We start from the raw sequence: 18,931 nt of genomic DNA, 5'->3' as shown, positions 1-18,931 counted from the left end.
CGGTTGCTGCCTCAAAGACTTACAATCTGAAGAGACAAAAATGGACAAAGGGTGGGAGAAAAGAAAATATTATGACCTCATCTTGAAGATGGGAAACTGAGTCAAATGACTTGCCAAGGTCGCACAGGAAGTAGGGGTAGGGTAGGTAGGGTGACCAGCTAGCAAGTGTGAAAAATTGGGTGCAGGGGGGAGGAAAGTGGGGAAAATAGGCGCCTATATAAGACAAAGCCCTGAATATCAGGACTGTCCCAGAGATGAAAGTAAGCCAGTGTGTCTGGTGATAAAGTGGCTGCTGGTATGGGCCGGGACACAGCCAACTGTACTGGCAGGGCTGCTGATGGGGTGTGAGGGGGCACAAAAGGGGCAGCTGCCCCGAGGCCTGGCAATTTAAAAGGGCTGCCTGGGGGAGTCTGCCCCCAGCCCTGCCCCTTCCATCCAAGATCCCGCCCCTTCCGGAGGCCCAGAGCCACCCCTCTACACACACACACCTTGCCCAGGACCCCAGCCACCCCACATACTGGTAAGTCTTTTAAGTTACTTTGGACTGTGTTTGCTCAAGGTTGTTGTAATAAAAATAGTCTGAAAGGTTAAAAGAATGAACAATATTCTGACACAATGTATCAAGATTGGCACATTGAAAGCAATTGATAGATTCAGCCTTACAACTGAGTAATATAAAAACACTTACCACAAGACATCTGAAATATGCAGGACAATGTTTACTGATAGTGTTTTAGAACATTAGATTCACAAGAACACAAACCAAATTATCTGCTGCATTTGAAAAACAAAATGGGTACAGGCAAGTGTCATACAGCAGAGTCTCAACCTTTCCAGACTACTGTACCCCTTTCAGGAGTCTGATGTCTCGGATACCCAAAGTTTCACCTCACTTAAAAACTTACATAATCAGACATAAAAATACAAAAGTGTCACAGTATATTATTACTGAAAAATTGCTGACTATCTCATTTTTACCATCATAAAAGAAATCAACTGAATATAAATATTGTTCTTACATGTACATCCCTGGATGAAATGGGGTTGGTCTTGCTTTGAGCAGGGGGTTGGACTAGGTAACCTCCTGAGGTCCCTTCCAGCCCTGATATTCTATGATTCTATGTCAGTGTATAGTCTGTAGAGCAGTATAAACAAGTCATTGTCTCTATGAAATTTTAGTTTGTACTGACTTCACTAGTGCTGTTTATGTAGCCTGTTGTAAAACTAGGCAAATATCTAGATGAGTGGAAGTACCCCCTGGAAGACCTCTGCGTACCCCCAGGGATATGCATATCTTTGGTTGAGAACCACTGTCATAAAAGCAGAACAGGAAGTAAGTTGAGATACTGTGTACCTACTATTTATACGTAGGTGCCTCATAAAATACAGTAAGCATCTGGGACAGATTATCGGCTAAAAAGACAGGCATTTTAACAGTCATGATAGTGATCTGAGTCAAGTGAGAAGAAGAGCACTACAGAAGTTGCTATTTCAAAAGGCGAAAGATCATTCTGATTTTCCGCTGAATATCTAGAGCTCCAGAAGTCTGTTTTCTAGAACAGCTATGAGTCCCAAGTTTATTTCAGATGTTGTGTGACACTGCCATTATATTATATCAATCTCTGAGGACACATCACACCAAGACACAGTGCCATTAAATGAAGATGTAAATATTGTGGCATGCTGCAGCATCATGCATCACAATTATGTTGTCCCAGAGGACAAAGACACATAGCATACAGATGGGTGAAAATAATACTTTAGATTCTCCCACATTCTATGGTGCCATTGCACTGCTGGGATGATGCAAAGGGGCAGGGTCCAGACTTGAGGGCACAGTTCAGCATTCTGTATTTAAAATCTGTTTGCTGCCAAAAGAACCCAACCACTTCACCCTTAGCTGCTATTTTGGCGAGAATGTTTGTGTTCCTCTGCACTAGAACCTACATTTAGTCAAGATCATTTCAGTGCCACCAGGAACAAAAAGAACAGGGAAAAAGTCAAATGTAAAAGGATGTTTGACAGCCCAGGACATTTCCCTCCCCCACAACCTTCTATTACAAACAGTGGAGAGTAAAAAATAATATACTAACCAGCTAAATAAAAGTATTTGGCAGTATCCTTTTATATCTGCCTGCACCTTCTTCTCCCTAGGTCCTTCCCCTTTAGCCTGCCCAGATCAAATACATGCAGAGGATATGCACAGTGGAAAGTCTGCAGGCTGATCACAGCTTGCCAAGCTTTCCTTGACAGATGTGAAGTGGGGATAACACAGCTGTTAGAGGTGGTGACAGCTGATAAATTCTCTCCCCTGTTACTCCAGAATATTACGAAATTTGGTTTTCATACTTAATATTGTCATGCCAAGCTGTCAATTTCTTACTTTTATACATATTGCTGTTAGAAAGAAAATATGATCCCCCAAAGACAGGTGGAATGGACACCAGAGCTGTGGCACAATTATACGAGAAGGTTATTCAACTTGTACAGTATCTGAGGTTCTTCAAGATGGTTGTCCCTGTGCGTGCTCCATGCTAGATGTCTTGGCCCCCCGCACTTCCAGTCAGAGACTTTTGGTAGCAGTGCCCCAGCTAGTCTCACAACACTCTGAGTGGTAACCCTGGGCGCGCAGCCAACCATCACCCAGTTCCTTCTCTACCCTAGAGGATCGAGCTGAAACTCTGAAGCAGAGGGGAGGAGGGTTGGTAGTGGAGCACCCACAGGGACAACCATCTCAAAGAACATCAGTTATTGCACAAGGTGAGTAACCTTTTCTTTAGGTAGCTGAAGAGCAGTGGCCCTCAGTGGAGAGGGCGGGCTTTGGAGTTGATGTATGTACAGTGGAGAGCACTGACCGATAGTCCAATATGAGCATCTGCAGCTGACGGCTGTTCCAGGGCATAATTTTTGGTAAAAGTATGGGGCGATGCCTAGGTATCTTGTTTACAAATATCCGTGCTGGGTACATCTTTGAGAAAGGCTATGGATGTGGACATAGCACTATTGGAGTGTGTGCCAAGTCTAGAAAGAGCTTGCAGATTGTAATTTTGGTAACATAAAGGGATACAATTAGAGATCCATTTAGAAAGTCTCTGTTTGGAAATGGTTTGGCTTCTTGATTGTTCTGTTGTGGATATGAATAGCCTACATGATTTTCTGAAAGTTTTTGTTCCCTATCTATAGAAAGCCAGCATTCTGTGGACATCTAGTGTGTGAAGGGATGCCTCCCTGTTGTCGGTATGTGGCTTGGGAAAGAATACAGGTAAGTAAATGGGTTCATTGAGATGGAAGAGGAAGGCAACCTTGGGTATGAATTTAGGGTGTGGGGATAGGATGACTCTGTCCTTGAGGAATGTGGTATAAGGTGGGTGTGCCATTATGCACCCATCTATCCCAACCTTCATGCTGATGTGATAGCTACTAGAAAGGTGACCTTTCATGGATAAGTATAGGAATGAGCAGATTGCTAGTGGTTTAAAAGGTTTGCCCATGAGGGCATGGAGAACAAGGCTGAGGTCCCACATAGGGATCAGGTCCCTTAATGTGGGGTAAGTGTTCTCTATACCCTTGAGAAAGCACTTAGTCAGTGGATAGGTCAAAACAGTGACTCCTTGCACCTTTTTGTTAAAGGTGGTGATGGCTGATAAGTGTACTCTGAGTGAACTAGTCAAGAGGCCTGATTTTTTGATTGTCAATATCTAATCAAGGATAGTGAGTAACAGGGCCGATTGTGGAGTGATCTGCTTGTCTAAGCACCAGGTGGAAAATCCTTTCCATTTGTGAGCATATGTTTTATGGGTGGAGAGATGGTGGCGGTTTATTAGAATGTCTTGAACTTCCTTGGAACAGCAAGTTTCACGTTCTGTCAGCCAGGTATTAATCAAACCTTGAGACAAAGAGTTGAAATGTTGGGGTGACGGAGGATCCTGCATTCTGTGTCAGCAAATGAGGCAGAAGGGGAAGGATTTGTGGTGATCTGACAGCCATCTGGTCCAGGTATGGGAACCTGGGAATCTGGATTTGTCTTGTCTAATCTTTTATAGGACATGGCTTAACAGCGGGATTGGGGCGGAAGGCGTATAGGAGCATGTCATAAACTGATAGTTAAGAGTTAATGTCTCTTTCACCTGTAAAGGGTTAACAGTGAACCTGCAACACCTGACCAGAGGACCAATCAGGAGACAAGATACTTTAAAATCTCGGTGGAGGGAAGTCTTTGTTTGTGTGTTCTTTCTTTGTCCGTGTTCTCTCTGGGTTCTGAGAGGGACCAGACATGTCATGGTATAATTCCCCAATCTGAACCTTAGAGACCAAAAGATGGGGTACCAGTGTGACGATGCAGTTCTGGCGGGACCTAACTGAGAGTGCCAGTTCAGGACCAATTGCTTAAACAAGGCAGTTACAGCCCTAGGCTGGGGTTTTTCCACCTCTAAGGCAAACGAAACCAGCCAGACAAAAATGACTTCGGTTTCACCCCACTGGCTAACCACAAGTCACACAAGCAATTTCCTTAGACACTCCAGTCTTCCAGTATCACCACCAGTGCCACCTGTCCTGCGGATGAATGGTTATGAAAACCAACACTCCAGTAAAAGAAAAAGGTTCTCTTGATCCCAAAGGACCAAGCCCCAGACCGAGGTCAATATACACATCAGATCTTACCCACAAATCATGCTATTGCCAGTCCTTTAGAATCTAAAATCTAAAGGTTTATTCATAAAGGGAAAAAGGTAGAGGTGAGAGCTAGAATTGGTTAAATGGAATCAATTACATACAGTAATGGCAAAGTTCTTAGTTCAGGCTTGTAAGAGTGATGGAGTAAACTGCAGGTTCAAATCAAGTCTCTAGAGAACATCCCCCCCTGGGATGGGTCATCAGTCCCTTGTGTAGAGCTTCAGCTTGTAGCAAAGTCCCACCAGAGGTAAGAAGCAGGATTGAAGAGAAGATGGAGATGAGGCATCAGCCTTATATAGGCACTTCCAGGTGTAAGAACACTTCTTTGTTCTTATTGTGGAAAATTAAAGCAAAATGGAGTTTGCAGTCACATGGGCAAGTCCCTGCATACTTTGCTGAGTCACAAGGCGTATCTGCCTCCTCTCAATGGGTCAATTGTGTAGCTGATGGTCCTTAATGGGCCATCAAGCAGGCTAAGCAGAGCTAACACCAACTTGTCTGGGGTGTTTCCCAGAACTGCAGCACCAATTTGAAATACAGACAGTATACAGTCAATACTTATAACTTCAACTACATAATGATACAGACATACAGACAGCATAATCATAACCAGTAACCCATAACCTGGTCTTGGACACCTTATATGACCCCCTTTACATCGGATTTGGCACCATTACAGGACCTTGGTTGCAAACCATGTTCTATATGGTCCCAGTTTATATCAATAACGTCACAACCAGCATGAATTCCTCTAAGCTTAATTACCAGCTTAGATCTGATAAGCTGCCACCACCCAAAAATATAGTGTTTTGGGGCACTCTGGTCCCCCCAAAAACCTTCCCTGGGGACCCCAAGACCCAAATTCCTTGAGTCTACAACACAGGGGAATAAACCATTTCCCCTCCTCCTCCTTTCTTCCTCCCAGATCTTTCCTGCCCTGGGTACACTAGGAGATCACCGTGATTCAAATTCCTTGAATCGCAACACAGAGAAATCAGGTTTTCCCCCCCTTCTCTCCCCCTCCCAGGCGTTCCCTCCCTGGGATATCCTGGAGAGACAGACAGATTCAAGGTCCATGAATCTAAACAGAGGGATTCCCCCTTCCCCACTCCCTTCTTTCTCCCTGTCTCTCACCAATTTCCCGGTAAGTACAGACTCAATTCCCTTGAGCTTCAACAAGGGAAAAAAATCAAACAGGTCTTAAAAAGAAAAACTTTTAATAAAAAGAAAGAAAAAAAGTAAAAGTTGTCTCTGTAATTTAGATGGTAAAAAACAGGGTCTTTCAGCTTATAGATGCTAGAGAGAAGCCTCTCCACAGAAAATACAGTTTAAAATATTTCCAGCAAAATACACATTTACAAATACAGAAAACAATCAAAAGACTAAACTCGCCTTTTCCCTGGTACTTACTAAAATTAGAACAGAAGAGATTTTTTCAGAAAGATTGGAGGAATCTGCTTACATGTCTGGTCCCTCTCAGAACCCAGAGAGAACATGGACAAAGAAAGAACACACAAACAAAGACTTCCCTCCACCGAGATTTTAAAGTATCTTGTCTCCTGATTGATCCTCTGGTCAGGTGTTGCAGGTTCATTGTTAACCCTTTACAGGTGAAAGAGACATTAATCCTTAACTATCTGTTTATGACAAGGTTGCCTAGAGTGAATTGTAGGAACCTCCTGTGTGCCGGGTGGATAGTGACATGAAAGTAAGAGTCCTGTAGGTTGAGGGCCCAAAGCCAATCTCCTTTCTCCAATGCTGGAATTATGGTTGCTAGCGTTACCATCTTGAAGCGCTGTGTTCTCACGAACTTGTTCAGTTTGTGCAAGTCCAGAATGGGTGTCCATCAACCTGTTTTCTTTGGAGTGAGGAAGTAATGTGAGTAAAACTCTGAACCCCTGTGCTAAACTGGTACTGGTTCCACAGCACCTAATTGCAGGAGATGGTTTATTTCATGCTGTTACCGGTACTTGTGAGATGGGTCCCTGAAGAGGGACAGGAAAAGGGGGGTGGGTAGGTGGGATGGAAACAAAGGGGACTGAATAGCCCAGCTATCTAATTTCTAGAACCCACTTGTCTGAGATGATGGTTCTTCAGACTGTGTAAACAGGTGTAAGGCGGTCCACAAATGGGCTGGAAATTAGAGGTGACCCTGGAGTTGGAGAATGTGGGGTTCTCGTGTCCTCGACCAACACTTCAAAACGTTTGCCTGGAAGTGGATGCCTGAGACGTAGACAACTGCTCCTGCGTTTGACGGCATCTCATCTGGTGTTGCTCGCGGCATTGGTCATAATGTCCTTGAGGCTGGGTGTATGGGGCAGGGCGGAATTTGTTGTTTATAGAATCTGCCCTGTTTCTTTTTGTTCGCAGGGACATAGATTCTGAGTGTCTTTAATATCATACAGGAGTCATTTAGGGTGTGTAAGGAGACGTCTGTGCTCTTTGAAAACAATTTTAGCCCCTTGAAAGGTAAGTCCTCTACAGTCATCTGAACTTCCCTGGGGAAGCCAGAGAGATGGAACCATGAAGCTCTCCGCATGATAATGGATGTGGCGATGGAGCAGACTGCTGTATCAGCAGAATCCAGAGAAGCCTGCAGAGCTGTTAAGGAAACCTTCAGCTGTACTGGCCTTATATTGTTCCTTTTTGTCAGCTGGAATGTGCTCAATAAAAGATGACATCTGAGGAAAAATGGTGTGCGTGTACTTGGCCAGTAACGCAGAATAGTTTGCTATGTGAAACTGGAGGGTTGCTGATGAATAGGCTTTCCTGCCAAAGAGGTCTAGACATTTCCAGTCTTTATCATAGGGGGTGGGTTTGGTCTGATATTGGTTCCCTGTTTGATTAACTGCCTCTACCACCAATGAATTTGGGGTAGGATGGGTAAGCAAAAACTCAGCTCCCTTAGCTGGCACGTAGTACTTCTTGTCAGATCTTTTACAAGAAGGTGGAGCTGTGGCTGGTGTCTGCCATGCGGTTTTTGCTGGGTCTATAATGGCAGCATTAATGGGTAGTGCTATCTCGGCTGACGGAGAAGCTTATAGCATATCTGTCAACTTCTGTTGAGTCTCTGGTACCTCAGCCAGTAATATGTCTAACAAATCAGCTACTCTTTTAAACAAATCCTGAAAAGATTTGAAATAATCTCCCAATGTGGGGCGAGGCAGCATTATTGTTTCATATGGAGATGAAGAAAAGGTGTGGGTAGGTGGGAGGGTGTCACCCTCTGGTCTGTTCAGAGATTCTTTAGCTTCCTCCTTCAGCAGTTTGGGGAAGCTAGAGCAGATGGCAGAGGCAATGGCTTCATCTTGGACCTGGGTGGATCGGAGGGCTGGATGTTCTAGGCTCTGTATAATGCCCAGGCATCCCAGTATGCCCACTGCGGTGGGAGGGGGCACCCATTGTGGGGGTTGCAGCCTATGCCCAGCAGCTGCAAGGGCCCAGGTTTGGGAGAGGAGTGGCGAGGGCTGCCCATTCCTGTCTCCACTTCCTCCTATTCATCACTGGAGAGAGGAGGGGCCAAGCCAGTAGGTGTAATTAAAAAGCTTGGCCCTGACCTGGCTGAGGTACCATTGGTGCTGAAACACAGAGTTCCCAGGATAGAAGTAATGAGGAGGTCCGCCTGGCTGACAAACTGTGACGGTACCGGGAGGCTTGGTACCAGCAGCAAAGGCAAGCTCAGGTTGGGAACCAGAGGAAGCGTTGTTGGTGCCATAGATTTGCCATATTGTATTGGTGCAGCAGATGGCGGCGTGGTGCTGTTCTGTGCCTGAGGTTTGTTCAGCTCCCTTGGTGCCCAGCTAGGAGGCTTAGTTTTGTTCCTGTGAGAGCTAGATCGCACGGAGTCTTTTGCTCCTTGGGACATCTCAGTACCAGATGGTCCTGGTGCCTCACGGTCTGGTGCTCTCAGTGCCGTCAGTAGTGGGGCAGTTTTTGTGGTCAGAGATCTTTTTTTAGGAGGCGAATCACAGTGTGGCAATGAGTGAGACTGCTCTTTTGTGGCTGTTTTAGGACCAGGATCCTTAGTAGCCATTTTTGAAGACGACCCCATATCTGAGGCAGCTGCAGGTGAGGACTGGCAAGGAGGTGTCCTGGACTCAAGGTTGGAGGCAGGTCGGAGGGAACTCTCCATTATTAAGCGTTTTAGTTGGAGCTCCCTAGCCTTCCTTGTCCTCATTGTCAGTTTCTTGCAGTGGGGAGACTTCGGGTAAAGTGTCTCTCCCCCAGGCAACGGACACACTGTGCATGGCCATCTGTCACTGGTATTGAAAGTCTGCAGGTGAGACAGCGCTTGAAACCTGGAGAGTCAGGCATGTCTGAGAGGCTAAACTGAATAAAGAATGTGAAAAATCCTCATCTAATGCCTCTTTGATGATTGCCCGCCTGAGGCTGAACAAACAAGGTGCAAGTACTAACTTTGGGGTGAGTGAGTTTGTTTGGATGTTTGTGTTTTTCTCTCTTTTTCAGGTTATTTCAGTTATTTTCAGTTTCTGGGTCAGCTGGGATTGTGTGTCTGGGGACTGTTTGGAGCCTTTGTTTCCTGGATCAGTCTTTGATCATCTTTGATCATTTTTGATCAGTCACAATGAGCCTTGTGATCACCCTACCCCTGTGTGATTAATAAGGAGGTAGGGCTGACCTAGGAGAGAAGGCCTTAAAAGCTAGAGGCTAAGTGACCAAGGGAGCTAGCAAACAGGGGACCGCAAAGAGGGGAGTTTGAGAGGGAGTTTGGGAAGGAGACGTAAATAATCGCTAGAGTTAGGAAAGGCCGCATCACCAGAGCCAACGCTACTTCTGTCTCCTCCACCTGCACCTTTGACTCCCTCAGGAAACTGATCGGCAGAATCCCCTGGGAGACTAATATGAGGGGGAAAGGAGTCCAGGAGATCTGGCTGTATTTTAAAGAAACCTTATTGAAGGCACAGGAACAAACCATCCCAATGTGCAGAAAGAATAGCAAATATGGGAGGCGACCAGCTTGGCTTAACAGAGAAATCTTCAGTGAACTTAAACACAAAAAGAAAGCTTACAAGAAGTGGAAACTTGGACAGATGACTAGGGAGGAGTATAAAAATATTGCTCGAACATGCAGGGGTGTAATCAGGAAGGCCAAAGTGCAACTGGAGTTGCAGCTAGCAGGGGATGCAAAGGGTAACACGAAGGGTTTCTACAGATATGTTAGCAACAAGATGGTCAGGGAAAGTATGGGATCCTTACTGAATGGGGGAGCCAACCTAGTGACAAATGATGTGGAAAAAGCTGAAGCACTCAATGCTTTTATTGCCTCGGTCTTCACAGACAAGGTCAGCTCCCAGACTGCTGCACTGGACAGTACAGTAGGGGGAGGAGGTAAGCAGCCCTCAGTGATGAAAGAACAAGTTAAGGACTATTTAGAAAAGCCGGACGTGCACAAGTCCATGGGGCCAGATGCATCCGAGGGTGTTGAGGGAGCTGGCTGATGTGACTGCAGATCCATTGGTCATTATTTTTTAAAACTTGTGGTAATTGGGAGAGGGCCTGGGTGATTGGAAAAAGGCAAATATAGTGACTATCTTTAAAAAAGAGAAGAAGGAGAATCCAGGGAACTATAGACCGGTTAGCCTTACCTCAGTCCCCAGAAAAATCAAGGAGCAGGTCCTCAAGGAATCCATCTTGAAGCACTTTGAGGAGAGGAAGGTGATCAGGAACAGTTAACATGGATTCACCAAGGGAAGAGATAGATATGCTGGAGGGTAGGAATAGGGTCCAGAGTAACTTAGACAAATTGGAGGATTGGGCCAAATGAAATCTGATGAGGTTCAACAAGGACACATAAATAAGAAGAAAACAAAGAAAGAAGAAGTGGGGCCACTATACACTGAGGATGGAATGGAGGTTAAGGATAACCTAGGCATGGCCCAATATCTAAATAAGTACTTTGCCTCAGTTTTTAATAAGACTAGTGAGGAGTTTAGCGATGATGGAGGGATGATAAACGGGAATGTGGATATGGAGGTGGATATTACCGCAACTGAGGTAGAGGCCAAACTTGAACAGCTTAATGGGACAAAATCGGAGGGCCCGGACAATCTCCATCCGAGGATATTAAAGGAACTGGTGCGTGAAATTGCGAGCCCGTTAGCGAGAATATTTAAGCAATCGATAAACTCGGGGGTTGTGCCGTATGACTGGAGAATTGCTAACGTAGTTCCTATTTTTAAGAAAGGGAATAAAAGTGATCCGGGTAATTATGGGCATGTTAGCTTGACGTCTGTAGTATGTAAGGTCTTGGAAAAAATTTTAAGGGAGAAAGTAGTTAAGGACATAGAGGTCAATGGTAATTGGGACGAATTGCAACATGGATTTACTAAAGGTAGATTGTGCTAAACCAATCTGATCTCCTTCTTTGAGAAGGTGACGGATTACTTAGATAAAGGAAATGTGGTAGATCTAATTTACCTCGATTTCAGTAAGGCGTTTGACACGGTTCCACATGGGGAACTGTTAGTTAAATTGGAAAAGATGGGGATGAATATGAAAGTTGTAAGGTGGATAAGGAACTGGTTAAAGGGGAGATTCCAGCGGGTCGTATGGAAGGGTGAACTGTCAGGCTGGAAGGAGGTTACTAGTGGAGTCCCTCAGGGATCGGTTTTGGGACCAATCTTATTTAACCTTTTTATTACTGACCTTGGCACAAAGAGCGGGAATGTGCTAATAAAGTTTGCGGATGACACAAAGCTGGGGGGTATTGCTAACACCGAGAAGGACAGGGATACTATTCAGGCAGATCTGGACCACCTTGTAAACTGGAGTAATAGTAATAGGATGAAATACAATAGTGAAAAGTGCAAGATCATGCACTTAGGGATTAATAATAAGAATTTTAGATATACGTTGGGGACGCATCAGTTGGAAGCGACAGAGGAGGAGAAGGACCTTGGGGTATTGGTTGATAGCAGGATGACTATGAGCCGCCAATGTGATACGGCTGTTAAAAAAGCAAATGCGATTTTAGGATGCATCAGGCGAGGTATTTCCAGCAAGGATAAGGAGGTGTTAGTACCGTTATATAAGGCGCTGGTGAGACCCCATCTGGAATATTGTGTGCAGTTCTGGTGTCCCATGTTCAAGAAGGATGAATTCAAACTGGAACAGGTCCAGAGACGGGCTACTAGGATGATCCAAGGAATGGAAAACCTGCCTTATGAAAGGAGACTCAAAGAGCTTGGCTTGTTTAGCCTAGCCAAAAGAAGGCTGCGGGCGGATATGCTTGCTCTATATAAATATATCAGGGGGGTTAACGTTAGGGAGGGAGAGGAATTATTTAAGTTTAGTACTAATGTAGGCACGAGGATGAATGGGTACAAACTGGATATTAGGAAGTTTAGACTTGAAATTAAATGAAGGTTTCTAACCATTAGGGGAGTGAAGTTCTGGAACAGCCTTCCAAGGGAAGTAGTGGGGGCGAAAGACTTATCTGGCTTTAAGACTAAGCTTGATAAGTATATGGAGGGGATGTTATGATAGGATAGTTTAATTTGGGCAATTGATCTTGGATTATCACCAGATAAGTCTGCTCAATGGTCTGCGGGGAGATGTTGGATGGGATGGGAACTGAGTTACTGCAGAGAATTCCTTCTTGGGTGCTGGCTGGTGAGTCTTGCCCACATGCTCAGGGTTTAGCTGATCGCCATATTTGGGGTCGGGAAGGAATTTTCCTCCAGGGCGGATTGGCAGGGGCCCTGGAGGTTTTTTGCCTTCCCCTGCAGCGTGGGGCATGGGTCGCTTGCTGGTGGATTCTCTGCAGCTTGAGGTCTTCAAACCAATTTTGAGGATTTCAATAACTCAGTCCTGGGTTAGGGGTTGTTATAAAAGTGGATGGGTAGGGTTCTGTGGCCTGCCTTGTGCAGGAGGTCAGACTAGATGATCATATTGGTCCCTTCTGACCTATGAGTCTATGAGGACAAGAGCAGAGTTGTACACTTAGGATGGAAGAATCCCATGCACTGCTACAGGCTGGGGAGCAACTGGCTTAGTGGCAGTTCTGCAGAAAAGGACCTTGGTATTACAGTGGATGAGAAGCTGGATATGAGTCAACAGTGGGCCCTTGTTGCCAAGAAGGCTAACGGCATATTGGGCTGCATTAGTAGAAGCCCTGCCAGCAGATCGAGGAAAGTGATTATTGCCCTCTATATAGCACTGGTGAGGCCACATCTGGAGTACTGCATCCAGTTTTCAGCAGGATGCAGTTTTGAGCCCCCCACTACAGAAAGGATGTGTACAAACTGAAGAGAGTCCAGCAGAGGGCAACAAAAATTATTAGGGGGCTGGGGCACATGACTTATGAGGAGATACTGAGGGACCTGGGCTTATTTAGTCTGCAGAAGAGAAGAGGGAGGGAGGATTTGATAGCAGCCTTCAACTACCTGAAAGGGGGGTTCCAAAGAGGATGGAGCTAGGCTGTTCTCAGTGGTGGCAAATGACAGAACAAGGAGTAATGGTCTCAAGTTGCAGTGGGGGCAGTCTAGGTTGGATATTTGGAAAAACTTTCACTAGGAAGGTGGTGAAGCACTGGAATGAGTTACCTAGGGAGGTGGTGGAATCTCCATCCTTTGAGGTTCTTAAGGCATTTCCCACTCACAGGCGGCCAGTTGGGGTGTGGGCGAGGAGAGAGACTATCCAGTGTGAAAGGTGCCTGCTAGTGGAATCGCTCAGGAAGCAGGTGGGAGAGCTACAGGAGGAGGTGACTAGGCTGAGGAGCATCTGTGCCCATGAGGAATTCCTTGAGAATATTCATACGGAAATATCCAAGGCTGAGGAAGCTATGCAGCTACAGAGAACTGCTGTCACACCACCAGGGGAGGAGGATAAGGCTTTATCAAAGACAGGACACTGGCTGCTGGTTACTTCTGGCAGCAGGCAGTGCTCCACCCCTATTCCCAACCCACCCAGCAGAGCGATGGAAAATTCATATGCTGCCCTGGCCACAAGCAATAAGGAATCACCCCCCCCAAGGTGGAGGAGGAGAAGCCATGTACCCCCAAGGCTGGGAGGATCTCAGCCACCACTCCCAAGAGTAAATATAGGGTAGTGATGGTTGGTTACTATCTTTGAGGGGGATGGAGGAACCCATCTGTCACCCTGACATGGCATCCTGGGAGGTATGATGCCTGCCAGGGGCCTGTATCCGAGACATTATGGAGGGACTGTCAAGGATCATCCAGCCCTCTGACTACCCCATGCTACTCATCCATGTGGGCACCAATAACACTGTGAGGTATGACTCTCAGCAGATCAGAAGTGACTACAGGGCTCTGGGAGTAAGGCTGAAGGAGTTGGGAGTGCAGGTGGTGTTCTCTATGATCCTTCCAATCAAAGGTAGGGACCCAAGCAGATACAGATGCATCCTGGAGGTGAATGCGTGGCTGCAAAGATGGTGTCGCCAGGAGGGCTTCAGCTTCCTTGACCATGGGATGCTGTTCCAAGAAGAAAGACTGCTAAGCAGAGATGGGGTCCACCTATTGAGGAAGGGGAAGAGCATATTTGGATACAGATTGGCTAACCAAGCGAGGAGGGCTTTAAACTAGGTTTGAAGGGGGCAGGTGACCAAAGTCCACAGGTAAGTAAAAAACATAGAGACATGGGAGGAGGGTCGGAATTTGGGGGGAGCATGGGCTGCTACAGCAGGGATAAAGGAGAGACAAGACAGAACTGGGGCGGGGGGGAACTGGGAGCGGGAATCAAATCAGTATCTTAGATGTTTGTATACTAATGCCAGAAGTATGGGGAATAAGCAGGAAGAACTCAAAATGCTAGTAAATAAACACAAGTATGACATAGGGGGCATCACAGACATTTGGTGGGATAATATGAATGACTGGAATATTGGTATAGAACAGTAGAGCTTGCTCAGGAAAGACAAGTAGGGAAAAAGGGAGGAGGTATTTTTTATATATTAAAATGTATACACTTGGACTGAGATTGAGATGCAAATAGGAGACAGGCTTGTTGAAAGTCTCTGGGTAAGGAAAAAGAGTAAAAAACAAGGGTAAAAAACAATTATCTTTGAAAAGTCATGGAAGATGGGAGAGATTCCAGAGGACTGGAAAAGGGCAATTATAGTGCCCATCTATAAAAAGGGGAATAAGGATAACCTGGGGAATTACAGACCAGTAAGCTTAACTTCAGTGCCCAGAAAGATAATGGAGCAAGTAATTAAGCAATCAATTTGCAAACATCTAGAAGATAATAAGGTGATAAGTAACAGTCAGAATGGATTTGTCAACAACATATCGTGTCAAACCAACCTGATAGCTTTCTTTGACAGGGTAACAAGCCTTGTGGATGGGGGGAAGCTGCAGAGGTGGTATAACTTGACTTTAGTAAGGCTTTTGATACTGTCTCACATGACCTTCTCATGAACAAACTCAGGAAATACAACCTAAATGGAGCTACTATAAGATGGGTGCAAAACTGGTTGGAAAACCATTCACAGAGAGTAGTCATCAGTGATTCACAGTCATGCTGGAAGGGCATAATGAGTGGGGTCCTGTAGGGATCAGTTCAGTTCTATTCAATATCTTCATCAATGATTTAGATAATGGTATAGAGAGTACACTTATAAAGTTTGCGGACAATAATAAGCTGGGAGGGGTGGAAGTCCTTTGGAGGACAGGATTAAAATTCAAAATGATCTGGACAAACTGATGTAAATATGATGAAATTCAATAAGGGCAAATGCAAAGTACTCCACTTAGGAAGGAACAATCAGTTGTACACATACAAAATGGGAAATGGCTGCCAAGAAAGGAGTACTGCGGAAAGGGATCTGGGGGTCATAGTGGATAACAAGCTAAATATGAGAGAAAAAAAAAAGCGAACATCTTTCTGGAATGTATTAGCAGGTGTGTTGTAAACAAGATACAAGAAGTAATTCTTCAGCTCTACTCCACGCTGATTAGGCCTCAGCTGATGTATTGTGTCCAGTTCTGGGCGCTACATTTCAGGAAAGATGTGGACAAACTGGAGGAAGTCCAGAGAAAAGCAACAAAAATGATTAAAGGTCTAGAAAACATGACCTATGAGGGAAGATTGAAAAAATTGGGTTTGTTTAGTCTGGAAAAGAGAAGACTGAGAGGGGACATGATAACAATTTTCAAGTATATAAAAGGCTCTTACAAGGAGGAGGGAGAAAAATTCTTATTCTTAACCTCTGAGGATAAGACAAGAAGCAATGGGCTTAAATTGCAGTAAGGAAGGTTTAGGTTGGACATTAGGAAAAACTCACTGTCAGGGTGGTTAAGCATTGGAATAAATTGTCTTGGGAGGTTGTGGAATCCCCATCATTGGTGATTTTTAAGAGCAGGCTAGACAAACACCTGCCATAATGGTCTAGATAATACTTAGTCCTACCAGGAGTGCAAGGGACTGTACTAGATGACCTCTTGAGGTCCCTTCCAGTCCTATGATTCTATGTATTAAGACCCAATACCTTTAAAGTGCATGTGACAATTGTCAAATAGCTAGAAAAAAATTGATGTATTCTTGAAGACTCACTCACGTAATGGACCAAAAGGTGTGGTTCAAAAATCTCTTAACTTACCCATTCATTACTTGTGTGAATCAAAGTACGGATACTTATCTAGGAGTGGTAAATCGAGATGATTAGGTGGATGGATCAACTCTCTGGGTAATTAGCAAGAGGTCCAAACCCCAAACGAAGAATATCAATTAAAAAGTGATTGCAGACCTGCTTTCCCAGTTTAAATATTGGATGTAGAGGCTAAATCTAAAGAGTTATTCTGCTTAAAAGTATAGATAGAAAAGGTAGGTAAGGCAATATCTTTTATTGGGCCAACTTCTGTTGGTGAAAGAGACAAGATTTTGACAGAGCTCTTCTTCAGGTCAGGGAAATGTATTCAGAGGCCTGATCTACACTACGAGTTTAGGCCAAATTTAGCAGTGTTATATTGAATTAACCCTGCACCCATCCACACAACGAAGCCATTTTTGTGGACATAAAGGGCTCTTAATATCAATATCTGTACTCCTCCCCGATGAAGGAAGTAGCACTGAAATCGACATTGCTGGTTCGAATTAGGGTTAGTGTGGATGCAATTCGACGATATTGGCCTCCAGGCGCTATCCCACAGTGCACCATTATGACCACTCTAGACAGCAATCTGAACTCGGATGCACTGGCCATGTAGACAGGAAAAGCCCCGTGAACTTTTGAATTTCATTTCCTGTTTGCCCAGTGTGGAGAGCTGATCAGCACAGGTGACCATGCAGTCCCGGAATTGAAAAAGAGCTCCAGCATGGACTGTACGGGAGATACTGGAGCTGATCGCTGTAGGGGGAGATGAATCCATGCTATCAGAACTCCGTTCCAAAAGACGGAATGCCAGAACATTTGAAAAAAAATCTCCAAGGCCATGATGGACAGAGGCCAGAACAGGGAGTCAACACAGTGCCGTGTGAAACTTAAGGAGCTGAGACAAGTGTACCAGAAAGCCAAGAATCAAATGGATGCTCTGGGACAGAGCCCCAGACATGCCACTTCTACGCTGAGCTGCAGGCAACTCTAGGGGGGCCCCCACCACTACCCCACCCCTGTCCATGGACTCTGATGATGAGGTACTCTCAGTCACCATGCCTGAGGATTTTGCGGACAGGGAAGATGAGGAGGAGGAGGAGGAGGTGGAGGTGGTTGAGGAGAGCACACAGCACACTGTTTTCCCCGACAGCCAGGATCTTTTTCTCACTCTGACTGAAATACCCTCCCAACCCTCCCAAGGCGGTATCCTAGACCATGAAGCCATAGAAGGGACCTCTGGTGAGTATGCCTTCGTAAATATAAAACATGGTTTAAAAACAAGCGTTTTTTAATGATTATTTTGCCCTGAGGACTTGGGATGCATTTGTGGCTAGTACAGCTAATGGAAAAGTCTGTTAACATGTCTGGGGATGGAGCGGAAATCCTCCAGGGACATCTCCATGAAACTCTCCTGGAGTTTGCAGAAGGTTTGTGGGGAGAGCTGTCTTACTCTGTTCTCCATGGTAGGACATTTTACCACACCATGCTAGTAGCAAGTAATCTGGTATCATTGCATGACAAAGCCTGGCAGCGTACAGTTCCAGTGTTTGCTGGCATTCAAGCAACATCCGTTCTTTATCTCCTCAGGAGAGTGATATCGTTCATGGTAACCTGGTTGAAATATGGGAATTTAATTAAAGGGACATTCATAGATGGCTGTTCCTACTGGGCTGTTTGCCTGTGGCTGAAAAGAAATCCTCTCTGCAGTTAGCCAAGCGGTGGGAGGGAGGGCATTGGCACTGAGCTGTTCACGTTTGGCTACCAGGGATCTTCCCTAATACCAGCCACATGGTTGGAGAAGGGTTAAAGCGATCATCACTGAGAAAAGGATGGAGAGGGCTTCATGCTGAGCTGTTCACATTTGGCTAGCAGGAATCTTCCCTGATACCAGCCATGCGGTGCAGTGGGGGGAGGGTTAAAGCGGTCATCCCAGAGAAAAGGATGGGGAGGGGGTTAGTTTGGTTTCTGCTGCTGCACATTAACACGAATACCGCAGTCCTAAATGGACAACTCAATGGGGTTTGCTTGATATGGGAAAGGAGGGTGCTGCTGTTATGAAGGTTGCAGAAGCTGAAAGACTATGGCTTACCATGGCCGTCTGCAAGCCAAATTCTGTTGACCGGCATGTTTGATCTCTAACACCAAAGCTGCAGGCATTCAATATAAGATGCAAAAAATGATCTTGTACCAAATTCACATATGCTATGTAATGTGAATAGTGTTGTTCACTGTGAAAGAGTATACCCATTGTTCTGTAAAACGTATCTTTTTAAATACTTCTCTCCCTTTTTTAACTCCTGCAGCTGCAAACTTTTCAAGTCTCCCTCCTCTGTCTCAAAGGCTATCTCAGATAAGGTGGTGAAAAAAATGTACGCAAGATGAAATCTTCTGAGCTCATGCAGGTGTCCCGCACTGAAAGAACTCAGCAGAAAGTGTGGAGGGACACAATAGCACAGGACAGGAAAGCAGCCAGTGAACATGAGGAGAGGTGGCATCAGGAAGATCAGAGAAGACAGGATGCAACGCTGGGGCTACTGCGGCAACAAAAGGACATGATCCGGCATCTGGTGGAGGTTCAGGAATGTCAGCTGGAGAGACTGCTGCTGCAGCCCGTTTAACCACCCTCCCTCCTCCTCAAGTTCCATAGCCGCCTCCTCACCCAGATGCCCAAGAACCACGGGG

At 45.4% G+C, this 18,931-nt stretch overlaps 1 long non-coding RNA gene across 2 annotated transcripts; it reads left to right on the top strand.

Annotated features, from left to right (window-relative positions):
* The first annotated feature begins 294 nt into the window (after nt 1-294).
* Nucleotides 295-18,869, top strand: LOC115652177. 2 transcript variants are annotated; one of them, XR_004000578.1, is made up of 3 exons: nt 295-520; nt 3,184-3,262; nt 18,553-18,869. It is a non-coding gene; the product is annotated as an uncharacterized LOC115652177 (long non-coding RNA). The 2 variants fall into 2 exon arrangements; XR_004000577.1 differs by lacking the exon at nt 18,553-18,869 and adding an exon at nt 7,045-7,372 and having other exon boundaries at nt 299-520.
* Nucleotides 18,870-18,931: the final 62 nt, after the last annotated feature.

The sequence above is a fragment of the Gopherus evgoodei genome, chromosome 1 (assembly GCF_007399415.2).
Source record: "Gopherus evgoodei ecotype Sinaloan lineage chromosome 1, rGopEvg1_v1.p, whole genome shotgun sequence".
Classification (NCBI taxonomy): Eukaryota; Metazoa; Chordata; order Testudines; family Testudinidae; genus Gopherus; species Gopherus evgoodei.
Note: the sequence above shows the minus strand (reverse complement) of the source record. Positions and strands in the feature narration are given on the sequence as shown.